The sequence below is a fragment of the Thalassophryne amazonica genome, chromosome 11, assembly GCF_902500255.1.
Source record: "Thalassophryne amazonica chromosome 11, fThaAma1.1, whole genome shotgun sequence".
In the NCBI taxonomy this organism is placed as follows: Eukaryota; Metazoa; Chordata; class Actinopteri; order Batrachoidiformes; family Batrachoididae; genus Thalassophryne; species Thalassophryne amazonica.
Genome location: NC_047113.1, coordinates 91,739,437 through 91,761,624, shown reverse-complemented (window position 1 = coordinate 91,761,624; position 22,188 = coordinate 91,739,437).

Sequence of the window (22,188 nt, the reverse complement as noted above, 5' to 3'; positions counted from 1 at the left end):
CAAGAAAGATACATAATTTGTCAGCATTAAGCAACAAGAAAAACAGAAGAACTACTAAGATGATCACTGGCCACTAGCCCTAAGCTTCACTAAAAGACCCAAACTTTAGATAAAGTTGAGGCTGTGACCCATTCTGTTTATGAATTTAAAAGGGTAGAAAGCATAGTATCATACTATGCCAGTATGCTAGCCATACGAAAGGGAAAATAAGTGCATCTTAAGTCCAGACTTGAAAGTCTCTACAGAATCTGACTGTTTTATTGACGCTGGCAGATCATTCCACAGAACAGGGGCATGATAAGAGAAAGCTCTGTGACCCACAGACTTTTTATTCACCCTTGAGACACAACGTAATCCTGCAACCTGGGAACGCACAGCCCGGGCCGGTACGTAGGGTTTAATTAGGTCAGCTAAGTAGGGCGGTGCTAGTCTGTGAATAATTCTATAGGTTAATATCTCACAAGGCCAGGAAGCCAATGAAGAGATGCGAAAATGGGTGTAATGTGGTCAAACTTTCTGCTTCCTGTCAAAAGTCTGGCAGCAGCATTTTGAACCAATTGTAGACCCCCAATGCTGGACTGCGGTAAACCAGAAAATAGAACATTGCGGTAGTTCAGGCTAGAAGAAACAAATGCTTGAATCAGGGTCTTAGAAATGAAGCCTTCAATGATATTTTGTCTTTGATCGACTATTAGACACATGATGAAATATGGAGTTGGATGCGCCAGTGCATCCATTGACCCAGGAGGGTTAAACAAGAAGTTTAGATGTTTTGAGTTAAACTCAAAATCCCCTAATTGAGTAGTCGAGTACCTTCATTTATTTTTTTAATTTTTTTTGGTTTGGTTTTGTTTTAAGAATAGTTTAGATTATACTTTATGCACCATGACTCCTGAGTGCGACAGTACATCTTTTGTTTTGTTATTGTCATTCATCACGCCTCTCAACTCCCACCCCAAGGTAGAGCAAGAGCAGTCAGAGTCATCATAATGATTTGTCTTCCAGTTCTGAATTGTGCTGGTGGATATAGAGTTTGGCTGCAGGGAATGTGGTGTTAAAAATGAAAAAAGTGGAAAATTGAGATGATGGTGGTTTGGATCTGCAGACACTGTGTGCAAGCCGATTAAATGACTGTTTATGGTTATTGGCATTAAGCCCAGATAGTACTGTACTGAACAGCTTCTGTCTTTTGTCACCAGTTTGGCAGTAGTAGCGAATGATGACGGGTGAGGGACTGTTGCTTATCAGCCATGCATTGCAACCAGCCACTGGCAAAATGCAATGAAAAACATATTTCTAAGCATAGTATGAAATGGTGCAAATCAGGTCCAGTACCGTCTCATCTGAGCCAGTGTAACAATTATTTTGGCAGTGATGTGTTATACTGGTGATACCCCAAATGGTTAAAAACTGAAATGCACCACCTGCTGACAGGTTTGAGATAAATGTGTTTTTACTTGTCAGGGCTTAATTCAATGAAGACAATTACGGCCTCACTTTCTAAAGGATTGTACCTTGGGCAAGGTCCTTAATCCCCTAGTTGCTCTCGGTGTGTAGTGAGCTGCCTTGTATGGCAGCACCCTGACATTGGGGTGAATGTAAGGCATTATTGTAAAGCGCTTTGAGCATCTGATGCAGATGGAAAAGCACTATATAAATGCAGTTCATTTATCATTTACCTGTAAAAATGTGTGAAAGGACCATAGCACTTGACAAAATAAATAAATAAATAAGTGTGCATTTTAATTTTCAAACAGCATTTTTCAAGGGCGCAATATAGTGTATTAACCATTTACCATGTAATTTAAGGTGTGTCCACCTAAGTGTGCACTATTGTTGGTGTTGAAGATGCAAATAGGTGGGGTTTGCACACGTAACACTATTCATCAAGGTCAGAATAAAAGTGAATTAAGTTCTGATCGCATCTGTATAGTGCACGTTTGAAACCTGGGTGTTAATTGATTGAGCTTGACAGACTACTAATGAATATTTGCTCATGAAATAGCAGATCAACTGGCAGGAGAAGCATAACCAATAGGGGAAATAGTCTTTCACCCCTTGGTCACATTAGCAACAAGCAACAGAGGCAAAGCGACCAGCTACCATTCATTATCAATCAGACTGGCCGTTTTGCAGAGACAAGTGGTTGCTATACTGCCAGCTGGGGAGGGCCAAAATAGATGAAACGTCTATGAGTGCCAGTCTGAGTGAAGGCAGCATGATGGCAGAGTAATGTATGTTTTAGCTCACTCAAACAAAATAATCCAAGATGGTGGAATACGGTTTGAAATAACTGTTTTTCCTTACAAATCTATTTTGATTGGCGCTTTTTTTCACTTATATTTTGTCTGTTAGGGAGAAATAAACACTTCAGAATTTAAAAATGTTTTAGTGACACAATAACGATTTACAAGATTTGCAATGATTTATGATGATCTTCTCCTTACATACAAGTTAGCATGCTAACTAGTGATACAGTAACATCACTGTGAAAGACATTGGACTGAAACAAGTTTGGTGAAATTTGGTTTGGAGAACAGTTGGTGACGCAAACTCATGACCAAAGACATGAATGAGCGATAGTGTTGCAGTTGGTATGTCACTTAAGTGGCCACTCGCAGCTGAAGGTGAATGACATGTTTGAACACAAAGTGTTCAGTTCTTATGAAAAGACTGTAAAAATCCCCCACGGCTCCCAGTAATCGAAAACTAAAATAAAAAATACAATATTAATCAAAAATAAATAAAGGGCATACAGTGCACTCACCCACTTGCAGAGTCATGTCCCTGCTGGATCTACTGTCCTATCTTCCATGTCCAATATATAATCCAGAGCTTATATGATCCTTTTGTCCTCGGCTTCGAGATACGCTGACAGTGATTATTTATGGGCTGGAACAGCTTCTGCTCTGTAATGCAGCGATGTCCAGTGGGGGTGTGAGTCCTTTAATTTGATCTGGTTTTTTTTCAGCAATAACATATCAGTCCTTTTGGCTGTTCCCTTGTTTTTCATTCAGGATCTCCACACCAGAGCAGACCAGGTGGATAGCACAATGATTTGGCACAGATACGTCTTCCTCCATCCTCCTTAAATTTTGGCCCTGATAGATATATGTCATCATATTTCCATGGTGGCATTTAGCAGAAAGACTTTCCCGGTTTATAGACAAAAATATGCACTGGTGGTACTGGATATGAGCAGTGTGCCATTTAATGAAAGCATGTCCTCATATTTCCTCAATGATTGTGCATCCCTCACAACCACATAAAAGAACTCCCACAACACATTCTAAGAAAGAGAGAGAGAGAGAGAGAGAGAGAGCATGCTCAAGATAAAAATGGATTCAAAACAACACAGCAATGTGTGTGCCGTTATTGCAGACTTGTGTTCTGCAAAAAAAAAAAAAAAAACACATTAAAGACAAGCCCTGCAACTGAGGTCAGACTGACAGCAGCTTGGCCACTTCCAGAAGAGGCTGTTCCACTCAGATCATCTCCACTATTACGGTGTACTCCCCTCAGGTTGTGCATGTAGCCTAGAGTCCCTTAATTGAGAGAGTAGTGTCAACTCAGAACATGGCGACATACTGTGTTATGGTTAAGGGTCCGGACGGGACTGAACCAGTCAGGAACTGAACCCAAATACAGGGACCAATAAAGAGAGTTGAGAATGAACAAACAAAGATTTCTTTACAATAAATGTGCAACAAAGGTAGTAGAATAAATCAGGGAGCCTGGAGAGCCGGGAGAGTAGAGACAGGGCCGGCTCCAAGCGGTGGAAGTAGGGAGCTGCAGTGCTGTCAGAACCAGGATGGCATAGAAGGAGTGGATTGGAATCCAGGTCAGGAACCGGTGCCCGGTGGCCACAAATGGAGCCGAGGGCGGAGGTGTTTTGAGAAGACGAAGAGACAAAAGGTGAGTGGAGGCAGTCGTAACACAGGAGGCTCAATAGAAGAATGTTCAGAGTTCAGCAATGCAATGAAGCAGCAGCGTGACTATCCTGCAATTCAGTATGGCAGGACCTCACCACTGATCATCAGAAGCAGATGAATCATAGATGTGAGAACAGGCTCCACTGCACGCCACCTGGAGGGAAAACAGGCAAACAACACGGCCAAAAACAGACAACAGAACCAGACTGGGCAGATGAGCAGACCATGACAATTTTTTGGTCCAACTGTGCTGAACTACTGAATGAACCTTTTATGTTTTCAACATTTTTTAAAATCATTTAACCACATACAGCAACTCATCCAGATACAGGTACTATATATAAAACAGCTAAACTATCAAATTTACAATTTATGATTATTTATTTAATTAATTTAAAGCCTGATTTATGCTTCTGCAGCTCTGTGTCATACAATGACGTGTGTGACAGTTTTAAATTTCTTTGGATTATGCTTTATTATGGACTAATCTGACCCTCAACAAGCTTTTCTTTCTACATTCATCACCTCCAATTCAAAGGTAAACTGAACAATTTCCTTTTTCTGACTGTGTTGTAAAGTTGTCCACTTATCTGCCAAACGTACAAGACCTCAAAATGAAACCAGCGTGCGCACTGCAAAACTATTAAAAAATGATGGCAGATGGAGTGAAAATAGAAAAGTGTCAGATCACAGCCTTTTGTGGTGTCTGATTTAACAGGTACATGTCAGGTTGCGGGTCCCAGTCTGAGCACGGTGGGAAAAAAATTAAATGGCTGGGCTTTTAATCACAGAAATTAATCTGGTCCCACTTTCCACAAATCGGCAAGTGTCTGCCGCTCAACTTTAATTTGTACCTCTGTCACTTTTCACATCCTGACTGCTCGGGGTTTTAATGGAAATACATACATTGTAGTTGGATGGGACCCTTTATCTGATGTGAGCAAAAATCTGTTATATACAATATCGGATATATACAATGTTTATTACATGGAAAACAATACAAAAATACTGGGACTTTTTGGTCCGGTGACTGCGAATATCTGGTTTATATGATGACGGTTTAGGTGAGTTTTACTGTACATGGAACTGAACAATAAATTTACCTCTCAAAGCTTTGATGATGAAGTCGCTTCCATCCCACACAGCTGACTTTATTTTCCAAAATTTTTCTTCTGTTCGGATCTGAAGGGAATCTGTACATCTTGAAGCCCTTGTTGTGTCTATTTGTGCATCCAAATGCACAGCAACCCGACATTTTCAGTGAATAAATAAATAAAATAGCTGGATTTACATGCAGATAGATTAATAGTGAACGCTATTCTGGCCCCAAGATGGCACCATGAGTCGCGTGACTGTTTTTTTTTTTTTTAAAACTCATCATGTCGCTACTCTCTCATTTAAGGGACTCTGGTGTAGCTGGCCCACCCCCACCACCTCCCCTTGCCTGCCCTCCCACTGTTCTCCCATGATTCTCCCATTTTAGGAGTCGCAGCAACTGCATTCAGAGGATTGCATGACACCAATGATAGCTCTGGGAGCATAATGGGAGGAGCCTTGTCACCAATTTTAAAAAATTCTAAATCCAGGCGTGATGCTGGCGACACCCTGTGAGCGAAGCGAGGGAAGATTTTCACCCAGCGAACGTCGCATGGAATCAAGCAATTCCTCTTGCAATTGTCATTTGCAGGCTGTCGGAGCACATTGAGATAGGACCCTTAAGCAGTCAAGCATGACTGGAAAATCACTAAGGGCCCTTGGGTAAGGTCCTTAATTCCCTAGTTGCTCCCAGTTTGTAGTGAGCGTCTTGTATGGCAGCATCCTCACATCAGGGTGAATGTGAGGCATTATTTATAAAGCACTTTGAGCATCTGATGCAGATGGAAAAGCACTATATAACTGTAGTCCATTTACCATTTAAGCATGGAGTAAATGATCATTGTGGCAATATTGGGTTTCCCCATCGTTTATAATCAATTTAAGCATTGTGCATAGTAATGCCAAGTAACCATGAGCTGGCCAGTCCCTGGAACGAACATCACATGATAAACGCCAACTGCTTGTTGCTCTCATTTGTAGCTAGGCGGCACGGGCCCCACCTGCCACGGCCTTCACCCACTTTACCTCAATTCGGATGACGGACTGCTTCAGGTTTAGTGCACATAAACAATGCCAAATGTATGTGTTGTCTTTAATTCTGATGTGTGCCATTATTATGCTAAACAAGTAATAATTGTGGATTAATTGCTGTATCTTGTTTGTGGCAATTGGAGTGTAAATGTAATTTCATTGTTGCTGCACTCGTGTAATGACAATCACAATAAATCTCATCTCTCATCTAATCTAACCGTAGCTTCAGATATTATTGATCATGTCAGACAGAACTCAAAATTAGAAAACCAAACCAAAAAAAAAAAACAGTGGTCCCTGCAATGACTTAAGACCAACAAAATCAAATGTGGTCGTGGAGCCAAGGAAACTATGTGAGGACAAGCCACCAGAATTCTGACACAATAGAGGATGGGAGTAACCACTCATAATACACTGAATAGGATTCACAGGAGAGGATGGCCTGAGTGCCACAGTCCCTGCTACAGACAAAGACACATTGCAGTTTCAGCATCTGAGACATTGCCACCTCCTTGGTGCCAATTCTGTGCTTTACTGCCTTGAACACAAAGTACATTTTAGGCCAACCCCTGAGCATTTCTGTCAGCGATACATCACACGGCCTGGACAATCACAGCTGATGTGATCCGTTCTGTGTGTGTCAGGCCCACAGGAAACCGTTTCTCTGTGTGCTCCAGCAACAGTATGCAGCACAGTTATTCAGCAGTTTGCAGGTGGTGACACTCAGCGGACTGTAAACAGACAGTCACAGCTTCTCACTCTACTGTCTTCACATTGGGTCACATTTAATGTGTAAATATCTTCATAATTCACACAGAACTTGCCATAAGGGGCTGGACACACCAAATGACACACCCACGCAGGGGAGCACACATCATGAACCACGAACACATGCACACACAGCCAAGATACGACAGAGACACACAGTGGACTTCAGACACGAGCCAGGAAACCAGACTCACACATGCATCAGGGAAAATCACTGCCCAACGACACACAACCTCACACACAGGCACGTGAAAGTCACATGAAAGAGAAGCACATCCACAACACACACAAGGACCACAGGTGTAGACACATCCTGAAGGAGATGGACATGCCCCTGCACACATACAGGGCCACTAGAAACAGGCGAGACAGAACGCACACCCAAGCAGTATATACGCACACATGCACCGGGGGCACGCACACACGCACATACACACACACCCTAGGAGTCAGAACGCAGGCAGGCAGACACACGGGGGCCCGAACATGACCAAACACACCTGACGGCCACACGCACACGAAACCATTCAGATGGCTGGATGGCACAATTCCACCCGGGAGAGAACACACAAAAACAGGACACGGTAACAATCAGACACCATCACAACACCATAATCAAAACAACATAATCACCTTCATTGTTTTGTATCACCATGACCAACATGTTTTATTAATACTTCACAATCTTCAAAAGCAGCCACCCAAGTAGACAACAGCAGTGATACACAGTCAGTGAGTCACATCGTTTGATTCAACATATTTAAAATTGAAGCTTACATGAAATTAAATATTAAGTTTACCTACATATAGATGCTGCAGCTTCTGATTTCTTTTGATTGTCTTTGTAGTTCTATCTTTCTGAGTCAGTAAAGTGTGAGTAGCATGTTTTATGTAAGAGACCATTGTCAGGTACTGGAGGTTTACCATTATTATTATTATTAGTAGTAGTAGTAGTGAAATCATGGCCAAGTGGTAAGCAGTTTGCACACCTTCCAAAGTCTTCCATTTTGGAACATATCAGAGGTTGGACAAAGTCACTGTCAACTCATTCTCAAGTCATGAATCGCAAGTCTCAAGTCAGCTTGCAAACAATTGGTGGTCATTATGACTTGGGACTTGACTCGAGACTTGGCAATTGATGACTTGAGAATGACTTGCTGGTGATTTCGTCCCACCTCTGGAACATATTCTAAAAAACATGCCCATCTTCTCTGAAAATGGTACAATTTTGCACTTTTGGATGGGAAGATACACATAAAATACAACCCCTGGCAAAAATTATGGAATCACCGGCCTCGGAGGATGTTCATTCTGTTGTTTAATTTTGTAGAAAAAAGCAGATCACAGACATGACACAAAACTAAAGTCATTTCAAATGGCAACTTTCTGCCTTTAAGAAACACTATAAGAAATCAAGAAAAAAAGATTGTGGCAGTCAGTAACGGTTACTTTTTTAGACCAAGCAGAGGAAAAAAATATGGACTAAATTATGGAATCACCCTGTAAATTTCCATCCCCAAAACTAACACCTGCATCAAATCACATCTGCTCGTTGACATTAACCCTATGTCATGAAATTGACCCTATGTGTCTTTTTGCAAGGAATGTTTTCACAGTTTTTTGCTCTATGGCAAGATGCATTATCTTCTTGAAAAATGATTTCATCATCCTTAAACATCAGAAAAGTGTCCAAAATATCAACGTAAATTTGTGCATTTATTGATGTAATGACAGCCATCTCCCCAGTGCCTTTACATGACATGCAGCCCCATATCATCAATGACTGTGGAAATTTACATGTTGTCTTCAGGCAGTCATCTTTATAAATCTCATTGGAACGGCACCAAACAAAAGTTCCAGCATCATCACCTTGCCCAATGCAGATTTGAGATTTATCACTGAATATGACTTTCATCCAGTCATCCACAGTCCACAATTGCTTTTCCTTAGCCCATTGTAACCTTGTTTTTTTCTGTTTAGGTGTTAATGATGGCTTTCATTTAGCTTTTCTGTATGTAAATCCCATTTCCTTTAGGCGGTTTCTTACAGTTCGGTCACAGACGTTGACTCCAGTTTCCTCCCATTCGTTCCTCATTTGTTTTGTTGTGCATTTTCGATTTTTGAGACATATTGCTTTAAGTTTTCTGTCTTGACGCTTTGATGTCTTCCTTGGTCTACCAGTATGTTTGCCTTTAACAACCTTCCCATGTTGTTTGTATTTGGTCCAGAGTTTAGACACAGCTGACTGTGAACAACTAACATCTATTGCAACATTGCGTGATGATTTACCCCCTTTTAAGAGTTTGATAATCCTCTCCTTTGTTTCAATTGACATCTCTCGTGTTGGAGCCATGATTCATGTCAGTCCACTTGGTGCAACAGCTCTCCAAGGTGTGATCACTCCTTTATAGATGCAGACTAACAAGCAGATGTGATTTGATGCAGGTGTTAGTTTTGGGGATGAAAATTTACAGGGTGATTCCATAATTTATTCCTCAGAATTGAGTGAGTCCATATTTTTTTCCTCTGCTTGGTCTAAAAAAGTAACCGTTACTGACTGCCACAATCTTTTTTTCTTGATTTCTTATAGTGTTTCTTAAAGCCAGAAAGTTGCCATTCGAAATGACTTTAGTTTTGTGTCATGTCTGTGATCTGCTTTTTTTCTACAAAATTAAACAACTGAATGAACATCCTCCGAGGCCGGTGATTCCATAATTTTTGCCAGTGGTTGTACACTTTCTCTTCATCAAAAGCAACACATCCTGTTTCCTGCAGGCAGCCATCTTATATCACATGTCACCAACTCACAGCGATTGTCATTGGCCAGCTTGTAATGAATGAAACAATTGGTTTGTTCCATTTGAGGCTTCGCAGGTATTTTTAAGATAAGATAAGACTTTATTGATCTCACAGTGGAGAAATTCACAAGTTAACATGTAAACAATGAATTAAAAATCTAAATTTCTCATTAATGCACTCAAATATTGCGTGTGAAAAGTAACTGAACATTTCCTCTAATATTCTCTACCAAATATACAAAAATCATGCCCACCCTTTTTATAGGTCATGCAAAGTCACAATGTATTGGGACGGCTGGGAGCCTACAAGCAGTGATGTACATCAGTACAGCTCTGAGGGTTTGACTGCTTCCCTTCTTCCTCCCTGACCAGTGGTGAATAAGTCTTTGTTAAGAGAAAAGATAACAGTCTACATTCATGCATCAATTACTGTGGCCTGAATGACATAGGTTTTAGAAACTGGTATTCCCTTCCTTTGATCTGCTCCTTGTCTGAACTCTTGTAGGGGGCCACCATCCTCTTTAAACTTAGACCTCAGGAAAGCTACCAACCTATCCAAATCAGAGAGGCTGATGACTAGGAATCACCTAAGTTTTCCAGCATCGTGGCTGTTGTATAGTACCATTTGGACTCACACTACCACCATTTTTCAAGCCCTGATGAATGACATCTTTGGACCTAAAGACGAGAAAAGCAGATTTGTGACCAAAGTCTCAAAGGCACAATTCCTGACCAGACATCACATTTACTCATTGATCCTACCAGAAAACATCCAAAATATTTTATTTATACATGATCGGAGACTGCAGCACCATGGCAGCACGTTTTATCCATTTGACCTCCACCAAGTTACCATCTGCTGGTTCGATGAGATTTTCATGGCTCCACACATCCTCAATCAACTCCATCCCAGAATGCAATTCATTTTGAAGTCGATGCTTCTTATGATGGAGGACGATCCTGTGTCTGCCTTCCCGTGTTCTCTTTTGGTGTCCACCATAAGTCGCTCATTATCATCCAAGTGTCACAACCATAGATTAAGGCGTGAAGCAGTAGGACCCTGTACAGCTGGACATGTGTTCTCCACATCGTCAATGACTTCTGTTGAGCCACATTGTTGTGGCGAACAGGTACATTTCAGCAGCTTCAAAATGCCGGGAAGGCAAAGCAACAGCAGACAAGGTGTCTTATTTTCAGTATTTCTCCCTCACATTTAAACTGGTTCACTTGTTTGCTGCACTGGCTTTCACTTAAACAGCTTATTTGTTCATTGTCACCCTCCCTGAATGAACAGTGATAGAAAAAAACATGTCCCATCTGGGAGGTTGTACCGCTGGCTTGTAAGCAGTTCACCCCTTAGCTCCTCATATTGTTCACCTTTTTGCTCACAACAGTAAGTTCTGAAATAAAGTCATAAGCTTAAGTCTGTAAGATTTGTTTCAATCAATTCAATCAATTTTATTTATATAGCGCCAAATCACAACAAACAGTTGCCCCAAGGTGCTTTATATTGTAAGGCAAGGCCATACAATAATTACGTAAAAACCCCAACGGTCAAAACGACCCCCTGTGAGCAAGCACTTGGCGACAGTGGAAAGGAAAAACTCCCTTTTAACAGGAAGAAACCTCCAGCAGAACCAGGCTCAGGGAGGGGCAGTCTTCTGCTGGGACTGGTTGGGGCTGAGGGAGAGAACCAGGAAAAAGACATGCTGTGGAGGGGAGCAGAGATCAATCACTAATGATTAAATGCAGAGTGGTGCATACAGAGCAAAAAGAGAAACAAACACTCAGTGCATCATGGGAACCCCCCAGCAGTCTAAGTCTATAGCAGCATAACTAAGGGATGGTTCAGGGTCACCTGATCCAGCCCTAACTATAAGCTTTAGCAAAAAGGAAAGTTTTAAGCCTAATCTTAAAAGTAGAGAGGGTGTCTGTCTCCCTGATCTGAATTGGGAGCTGGTTCCACAGGAGAGGAGCCTGAAAGCTGAAGGCTCTGCCTCCCATTCTACTCTTACAAACCCTAGGAACTACAAGTAAGCCTGCAGTCTGAGAGCGAAGCGCTCTATTGGGGTGATATGGTACTATGAGGTCCCTAAGATAAGATGGGACCTGATTATTCAAAACCTTATAAGTAAGAAGAAGAATTTTAAATTCTATTCTAGAATTAACAGGAAGCCAATGAAGAGAGGCCAATATGGGTGAGATATGCTCTCTCCTTCTAGTCCCCGTTAGTACTCTAGCTGCAGCATTTTGAATTAACTGAAGGCTTTTCAGGGAACTTTTAGGACAACCTGATAATAATGAATTACAATAGTCCAGCCTAGAGGAAATAAATGCATGAATTAGTTTTTCAGCATTACTCTGAGACAAGACCTTTCTGATTTTAGAGATATTCAGTGGTGTCAAAAGTACACACAATTGTTACTTAAGTAGAAGTACAGATACTGCAGTTTAAAAACACTCTGGTAAAAGTTGAAGTATCAACTTGACCTCTTTACTCAAGTAAAAGTGAAAAAGTATGTGCTCCAAAACCTACTTAAAGTATAAAAGTATAAAGTAACCTTAAAAAAAAAAAAAAGGTAGATGCCACTATATGAATTGAAAGCTTAATTTAAAAACTGATTCGTTCTACATGTGGCCCAAGACCCAAAACCCAAAATTACTCCCCAACACCACCTGCACGAAAATGTTTCAATTCTAGAAGCTCTGAAATGCAATCTGGGACTATTCCAGACAATAAACTGCAGTGAGTGCAGCATCCATTTAGTGAGAAAAAAAAACTTATTCAGATTCATTCCAGTAGTATTCTGCTCTTACTAGGATGCAGCAGTTTTCTAGTTTGGCCGATAGTTCTGGAGGAAATCACTGAAGAAATTAACACATTGAAAATATGGTTTGACCGAAACAAACTGTCATTAAACTTAAATAAGACAGGAAACACTTATTTATTTCTGTATGTATGTATGTATGTATGTATGTATGTTCATTGTTGGTTGCTTTATATTTTATTTTCTGTTGTGTTTCTATTCAGGTTCTTTTTGTCTCTTTCTCTGAAATTGTATATAATAATTATCATTAGATTATTAATATATAAACAAAAATAAATGTAAGAAATATTACAATTTGAAAACAAATGCACCCGAACGTGATGAGAGCTGCAACATCTTAATGCTAACTTTTAACACTGAAAACGCCATAGACATGCTAACGCGTTAGCGTCGCTCCCGTTTTTAAGTTATAAAATACATCTATCAACTGTTTTAGAAGACCATAACAGGTCGGTTTAACATAGAAAAGGTAAATAATACTCACAGAAGTATGCTCTTTAGGGTTTTAGCGGGGGAAAATTAAGCGAAAGAAAGAATGAATAAACGAAACAATAGGTCGAAGCATTGCTTCAATCTGCGAACCACTGCTTCGATTGGTTCAAAATCCATTCCTTTATCTTCATTGATCCATGTTTCTGATATAGCAATTATGTTAAAAAAAATTTTAAATTGACTTAAATATTCTTTAATGTTGTTAAAGTTTACATACAGACTTCTGCTGTTGAAATGGATTATTGATAATTTGTTATCCGTTTTAATGATCCGATTAAACTGTTCATCTGTATAATAGCAACAACTGTCATTAATACCTGAGAAGAAATTATTGTCCAGGTCTATATCGTGCTCCAAGTCCAGTACATTGTTGTCTGTGTATTTAAATGTTCTCAGTTCTAGTTTTCCATGATCATCAATCCTGTGAGTTATATCCTTCTTGTCTCCAGATGTAGATGATGTAGTAGATGAATAGGTTCCTCTGGTCTGTGTCATGGTGTTGTGATGTGTTTGTGTCCTCATACCTTATTGGTCGTATTTGTCCAGTTCCTCGATGTTCCTGATTACCATAACCTTCGCTTGTTCTGGTGTTCCGTTCAGTTTGATGAATATTTTGCAGTTGGATGTCCATGTCTGTTGAATTTTTCCCTGCTTTTTTAAGAGACGAGCTTTCCTGGCGATGTCTGCGTTTCTTTTGGTCAGATGTTCATTGATGAATACGTTTGTTCCTTTGAGTTTCCGTCCCTGTTTTAACAATGCCATTTTATGTTTTCTGTTGACAAACCTCATTATAACTGCTCGCTTGTCTCCATCCTCTCTCCTGGGCAGGGGGTGGCAGGCTTCAATGTTATTACAGTCCATTTGAATATCTTTAGATTGCAGGAAGTCAGCCACCTGTTGTTCCACTGAGCTGGCCTCCTGCTCGCTGTCCTCCCCTCCGCTGTCTTCTGACACCGCCCGTGCGTAGGATCGAGGTTTAATATGAATTCCTGTAATAATAACGTCGTTCATCCTTGTGTACTGTTCCAACTCCGCAACACGGTTCTCCAGGTGCACCAGACGCCGGTCTTTCTCGGCATTCTGGATCCGAAGAGCCTTCACTTCTTTCACCAGCTCCATAATGGATTTCTGCTGCATTTTAACAACAGAGATGTCCTCAGACAAAAAGTCCATCGTCTCCCTCCTCCGCCGTCAGTGCCTTCTTCGGACCCATGGTCAGATAAATCCGCGCTGGCACCTCGGTAAAGCTGCGCTGAAGCCAAGAGTAACGAGGCTGTTTGTTTTAAAAATGTAAGGAATAGAAAGTACAGATACTTGTGTGAAAATGTAATAAGTAGAAGTCAGAAGTAGGCAGAAAAATAAGTAATGGAGTAAAGTATAGATACCTCAAAAGTGTACTTAAGTACATTAACGAAGTATTTGTATTTCGTTACTTGACACCTCTGGAGATATTGCATAAATGCAAAAAAGCAGTCCTACATATTTGTTTAATATGCACATTGAATGACATATCCTGATCAAAAATGACTCCAAGATTTCTCACAGTATTACTAGAGGTCAGGGTAATGCCATCCAGATTAAGGATATGGTTAGACATCATGTTTCTAAGATTTGTGGGGCCAAGTACAATAACTTCAGTTTTATCTGAGTTTAAAAGCAGGAAATTAGAGGTCATCCATGTCTTTATGTCTGTAAGACAATCCTGCAGTTTAGCTAATTGGTGTGTGTCCTCTGGCTTCATGGATAGATAAAGCTGGGTATCATCTGCGTAACAATGAAAATTAAAGCAATGCCGTCTAATAATACTGCCTAAGGGAAGCATGTATAAAGTGAATAAAATTGGTCCTAGCACAGAACCTTGTGGAACTCCATAATTAACCTTAGTCTGTGAAGAAGATTCCCCATTTACATGAACAAATTGTAATCATTCCTCTGCAGATGATCAGTTAGCTGTTCTACAACTTCCCTTTCAAGAATTTTTGAGAGAAAAGGAAGGTTGGAGATTGGCCTATAATTAGCTAAGATAGCTGGGTCAAGTGATGGCTTTTTAACTAATGGTTTAATTACTGCCACCTTAAAAGCCTGTGGTACATAGCCAACTAATAAAGATAGATTGATCATATTTAAGATCGAAGCATTAAATAATGGTAGGGCTTCCTTGAGCAGCCTGGTAGGAATGGGGTCTAATAGACATGTTGATGGTTTGGATGAAGTAAGTTGTTCACGAGCACATCATTACGTAAAATGCATTAACAGTACCTCAGCAATGACTGCTGCTGTTTCTTGAGTTTTATTTGGCCCACATTGCAGTCTTTTGATGCATCAGCAGTCCCTCTTATTAGTTTTGCTCAGATTTTTTTTTTTTTTTTCAGCACTGGGAGATTTACAATTCCTCAGCTAAAATATGGATTCCCAATATTTCTTGGATTCTGTCACAAGTTTAATAGCTCAGAGCAAGAATCCACTATAGGCTGATCCATTTGTTTTACAACAAAGAACAAACCACAGATGATATGTCGAGTGAGAGGAGAGCGAAACAAGAGGAGATAGTGTGTTTTGAACACAAATCAAACTTTGGCTTGACACAGCACTTTGCAGCGGTCATAAAATTGCAGCGACTGTGTGTGTGTGTGTGTGTGTGTTCTCCAGGAGAACACACACACACACACACACCTCGGCTAATCTTTCAACCAAACATTCAGGACAGATTGAGAGTTTAATTGGCCGCAGCAGCCACATACATACCTTTAGTCAAATGAAGTATATTGTACAAACTTAGTGTTCCAATGTGGAACTGAGCCATGGTCAGTTAAGAAGAAAAAGTTATTAACTGCAGCCATTGCCTTCCACACCACAACACTTGATCATTTTGTCTGATGGGACCTTTTTGTCTTTCTGTATAATTAAATTTTATTCTTTGCCACATCAGCATTTGTTTTTCTAATAATTTTCTGTCCAGAGCCCTGTTTAAAAAAGAACTTGAGCACGTGTGATCAGTTTGTAGGTGTGGAAGAAAAATTATACTGCACCATGATATTAAATTTTACAATATGAAAATCAATTTTTAACCTCCAAAATTAATATAATTCAAAATTAATTGCTGGTGGAAAGATGTGGAAGTTTAGTACCACTTTCATTCAGAATGTACTGCAGACATAATGTGACATGGAAGCAATGCTACATAATCTTAAACCGCCACAAGAAAAAAGAATGAAAAATAATGGAAGACTGCAAGAAATTCCCCAGAGATCGAATTCAGCACTGATGATTATTTACTTAAAAGAGAGGCAGCCAGAAAGTGCAAAAATTAAGGATGGGGCAAGTCTTTAATTGTATGTTTAAAGGTTGAGATGCAGCAGCTGTTTGTGAGCCAAATGTGTGGTGTATCTAGACGGGTGGACTCAATTCAGGGCTAGAGTGGGCCCAAAAGAAATGGCCCTGGCATTTTTGGCCATTTCTGCCCACCATAATTATTTATATGATATGTGAAGGCGTGCGACATACTAGATGTAGCGACAAACTGTGTTAACTGACAGTGGTATTCTGAAGTGTTCCTGAGCCCACGTGGTAAGATCCTTTGCAATGATGTAGGTTTTTAATGCAGTGCCGCCTGAGGGATCAAAGGTCACTGGCATTCAATGTTGGTTTTCAGCCTTGCCGCTTACGTGTAAAAAGTTCTCCAGATTCTCATTATATTATGGACTGTAGATGATGGAATCCCTAAATTCCTTGCAACTGAATGTTGAAAAACATTGTTCTTAAACTGTTGGACTATTTTTTCATACAGTTGTTCACAAAGTGGTGATCCTCACTCCATCTTTGCTTGTGAACGGCTGAGCCTTTTGGGGATGCTCCTTTTATACCCAATCATGACACTCACCTGTTTCCAATTAACCTGTTCACCTGTGGAATGTTCCAAACAGGTGTTCTTTGAGCATTCATCAACTTTCCCAGTCTTTTGTTGCCACTGTCCCAGCTTTTTTTTTAAGTGTTGCAGGCATTGATTTCCAAATGAGCAAATATTTGCACAAAAAGAAAAAAAGAAAAAAAAACATCAGTTGGAACATTAAATATATTGTCTTTGTGGTATATTCAACCAAATTATAGGTTGTAGAGGATTTGCAAATCATTGTATTCTGTTTTTATTTACATTTCACATAATGTCCAAAGGATATAGGTGTACATTGTGTTTTTAATTAAAATTAAAATAAAGTGCAGCAGCCTACATGGCAGAAAGTAACCATGTTAAAAAATTAATACACTCTTTCTCTACTGACAGAGACTTTCATGTTGGGAGAGATGGCCACAGTGTCACAATTCCCATATGAAAGTGGATGTCAAAGAGATACTGCTGGAGATGTATTTTCAGTGTTTAATGAAATACACAGTTTGTATAAATACACAATTATGCTCACAGTAAAACTATATATCTATGTAAAGTGAAGCACTCATTAAAGTGGCACCTTAAATTATGAAAAACAGAGACAATGAGAGAGAGATGCAGAGACAGGAAGATAAAGGAAAGAGAGAGCAGGGATCAGTTAAGATATACAGTAGTGTTCAGAATAATAGCAGTGCTATGTGACTAAAAAGATTAATCCAGGTTTTGAGTATATTTCTTATTGTTACATGGGAAACAAGGTACTAGTAGATTTAGTAGATTCTCACAAATCCAACAAGACCAAGCATTCATGATATGCACACTCTTAAGGCTATGAAATTGGGCTATTAGTAAAAAAAGTATTAAAGGGGGTGTTCACAATAATAGTAGCATCTGCTGTTGACGCTACAAACTCAAAACTATTATGTTCAAACTGTTTTTTTTAGCAATCCTGTGAATCACTAAACTAGTATTTAGTTGTATAACCACAGTTTTTCATGATTTCTTCACATCTGCGAGGCATTAATTTTGTTGGTTTGGAACCAAGTTTTTGCTCATCTACTAGTGTGCTTGGAGTCATTGTCTTGTTGAAACACCCATTTCAAGGACATGTCCTCTTCAGCATAATGCAACATGACCTCTTCAAGTATTTTGACATATCCAAACTCATCCATGATACCTGGTATGCGATATATAGGCCCAACACCATAGTAGGAGAAACATGTCCATATCATGATGCTTGCACCACCATGCTTCACTGTCTTCACTGTGAACTATGGCTTGAATTCAGAGTTTGGGGGTTGTCTCACAAACTGTCTGCAGCCCCTGGACCCAAAAAGAATAATTTTACCCTCATCAGTCCACAAAATATTCTTCCATTTCTCTTTAGGCCAGTTGATGTGTTCTTTGGCAAATTGTAACCTCTTCTGCACATCTTTTATTTAACAGAGGGACTTGCGGGGGATTCTTGTAAATAAATTAGCTTCACACAGGCGTCTTCTAACTGTCACAGCACTTACAGGTAACTCCAGACTGTCTTGGATCATCCTGGAGCTGATCAGTGGGTGAGCCTTTGCCATTCTGGTTATTCTTCTATCCATTTTGATGGTTGTTTTCCGTTTTCTTCCATGCGTCTCTGGTTTTTTGTCCATTTTAAAGCATTGGAGCTCATTGTAGATGAAGAGCCTATAATTTTTTGCACCTGCGTATACGTTTTCCCCTCTCCAATCAACTTTTTAATCAAACTACGCTGTTCTTCTGAACAACATCTTGAACGTCCCATTTTCCTCAGGCTTTCAAAGAGAAAAGCATGTACAACAGGTGCTGGCTTCATCCTTAAATAGGGGACACCTGATTCACACCTGTTTGTTCCACAAAATTGACGAACTCACTGACTGAATGCCACACTACTATTATTGTGAACACCCCCTTTTCTACTTTTTTTTACTAATAGCCCAATTTCATAGCCTTAAGAGTGTGCATATCATGAATGCTTGATCTTGTTGGATTTGTGAGAATCTACTGAATCTACTGGTACCTTATTTCCCATGTAACAATAAGAAATATACTCAGAACCTGGATTCATCTTTTTAGTCACATAGCACTACTATTATTCTGAACACTACTGTATATATATATATCATCAATGATATTCACGTTTTGCGAGACCCGCGTTCACATTTTGTGAGACCCACAGTCACGTTTTGGGAGATTTTTTTCAGCATTCACATTTTGCAATTAACGGTTTGCGGATAATTCACGATTTGCAGCTGATCCACATTTTGGGGGTTAACACTTCACTCTCTCTTTAGCTGACGGCATACACGGATGCATAAATTAAGCATTAACTAACAGTTAATTAAGTGTAAACTGTGTATGACTAGTACATGCATCGTGGTTCATATATATTGTAACATATTTGAAATAAATACATACCTGACAGGCCAAGGTCTTCACTAATTTATAATTAAGGTCAGGAATGAAAGAGGTATGAAAGTCAGTCGAAGCAAGATGAAGCACGTGTGTGAATGATGAGAGGGAAGAAGAGTGCAGTTATAAGGAGTAGAGGTGGTGAAGGTAGATGAGTTTAAATACTTGGGGTAAGCTGTCCAAAGTAATGGAGAGTGTGGTAGAGACGTAAAGAAGAGGGTGCAGGCAGGGTGGAGTGGGTGGAGAAAAGTGTCAGGAGTGATTTGTGAAAGAAGAATATCTGCAGATGTGAAGGAGAAAGTTAACAAGACAATAGTGAGACCAGCTATGCTGCATGGCTTAGAGGCTGGTGGCACTAACAAAAAGACAGGAGGCAGAGCTGAAGATGCTGCAGTTTTATTTGGGAGCGATGATGATGGACAAGATTGGAATTAACAAATCAAAGGGACAGCGCATAAAATAGAGGAGACAAAGTCGCAGCAAAGACAATGAGCCACCGAGCGAAGGTGTAGTCACACTGTGATGGTTGAGTAAACTGATTAGTAACAGATTGTGATCATTTGTCCGGTGGCAAAAATCACTTAAGCCATCAGTCTCCAGTGGATTTGGGGTGCTGATGGAATGAATGGACTACCACCGAATGCTAGTTTGCAGATCTTCCAGACAAGAACAGAAAATGAACAGATAATGCACGGATAAAACTAAGGTCTACCAGACATCCACTCCCAAGCTAACAAACAAGCACAGGAAAAAACTGTACAATCATGCAGCCGTCGGGCAACCGTCTGATGTCCACTCAAAGATTTGAGCATGCACAACATTTTCTGACAGACTCACCAGACATCAGCTGACAAGGAATGTATTTAAAGTATGAGAAAATGACAAAAACGGACACAATATCAAAATTCTGTGTCCATTATTCATACATTTCCTCAGTCTGTCACGTCAAGGTCTGTATTTGTTTCCTCTATGGAGAAATACCCTTTAAAATCAGCCATGAATTACTTAATTTAAAAATGTAATGAGTGGGTAAAAGCCACCAGCAATTGTTGTCCTTGAAATTCATTGTACCATGGTCATTATCAAAGAAGTGCTGTGTACTCAAGAAGCAAAGAATCAAACATTTTAGTCCATCTGTTGTGTGTTTGTAGCAGACTGGCTGCCAGTCGCTTCCTGATGACATCATCATTAAGTCCAAAACGTGACGCCGGTCGACGCAGGGAAGATCGTGGGTTGTGTAGTTCAGGTTCACTTTGGACGTTACAGTGACTCATCCACTCAACACAAAAACAAAACAGACTAATTTTAACATCACTTTATTTCTTTGTGGCTGTAATTTAATCGCCAAGACTCAGTAGGGGAGAGGAGCTCTCACGGCACAGCTGTGTGTGCAGAGGGACTTTTCTTCATGTTTAGACACTGTTTTGGATTTTATAAAATGGACGCTTTATGTGGATTATTTATTCAGATGAATCCCACTGAAACTAACAGCTAAGAATTTACTACGTGTATTTTACTCTGCCTATCAATGCATTCATGGATGTATTTTGGTTGTTTAAGGGTTCAAAGCATGCAAAAAAAAGAGGCAGCTTTTAGCTCATAAATGACGGTGTGTCTAATACTGAGATAAACTGTGACTTCTAATACTGTGTTTTCCTGCTTTTGAAAGATGATGACAGTGTTTGGGGTTTTATTTTTTTATTTATTCATTTTTCATGTGTTCTTTGTGTTTGTGATCCTTGAATCTACCCAGCAGCCCCTGCAGTGCTTAAAGTGAAACTGGTTTATCAGAAGCTGACAGTGTAATCTGATGTGGCTGCGTCTAAATCAATACTAATAGTTATTGGTTATCTGTAATAAAGATACATTTTTATCAGTTTATCGTCATAAAAGATAACTTTTCAGTTATCTGATAAATGGTTATTGAAGCTAACTGTTTGGTTAGCTGTGCCCACCACTGGCTATGACCAGTCTAAAGCCAACAACATATACAATTACCCCAATTTTGGCCTCCCTCACTGGCTACCCATCTGTCTGTTGTCACATTTCAAGGTTCTGTCCTTCATGGACTAGCACCTCCTGGTCTGGCTGAGCTAATTAAACCTTATGAACCAGCTCATGCCCTGTGTTCTCACGATTTCTGTGTTCCAAAGTATGTTGTCAAGCAATGACAGATTGAGTCAACTGATTAGTAATGGATTGAAATAATTTGTCTGGTAAGTATCACTTAATCTGTCAGTCTCTGGTGGATTTAAGGCTCTGATGGAACGCGAATGTGGCATTTCCACTGAACTGAATTATGAGGTTGATGAAATGTTCTGTACATTTTATGGCATTGATGTCTTTCATCATTTTTTTTATTGAAGAGTAAATGATTGATACAGCACATCTGGAAAGTATTCACAGTGTTTCACTTTATCCATATTTTGTCATGTTAAGCATTATTCGAAAATGGAGTAAATTCACTTTTTCCCTCAAAATTCTACTCACAACACCCCATAATGACATGAAAAAAGAGTTTTTTGGCATATTTATTAAAAATAAAAAAACTAACAAATTAGATGTTCATAAGTATTCACACTCTTTGCTCAATACTTTGTTGCTACACATTAGGCAGTAGTTACAGTCTCACATCTGCTTGAATATGATGCCACAAGCTCGGTGCACCCATCTTTGGGCAGTTTTGCCCATTCCTCTTTGCAGTATCTCTTAAACACCATCAGGTTGGATGGGGAGCGTCAGTGCACAGCCATTTTCAGATCTTTCTAGAGATGTTCAATCGGATTCAGGTCTGGGCTCTGGCTGGGCCACTGAAGGACATTCAGTGTTTAGGAAAGCTCTGTCTGATATCCACTCAAAGTGTTGAGCATGCACCAAACTTTCTGATGGACTTGCTGTACAACAGCTGACATGGAACACATTTAATGAATTAG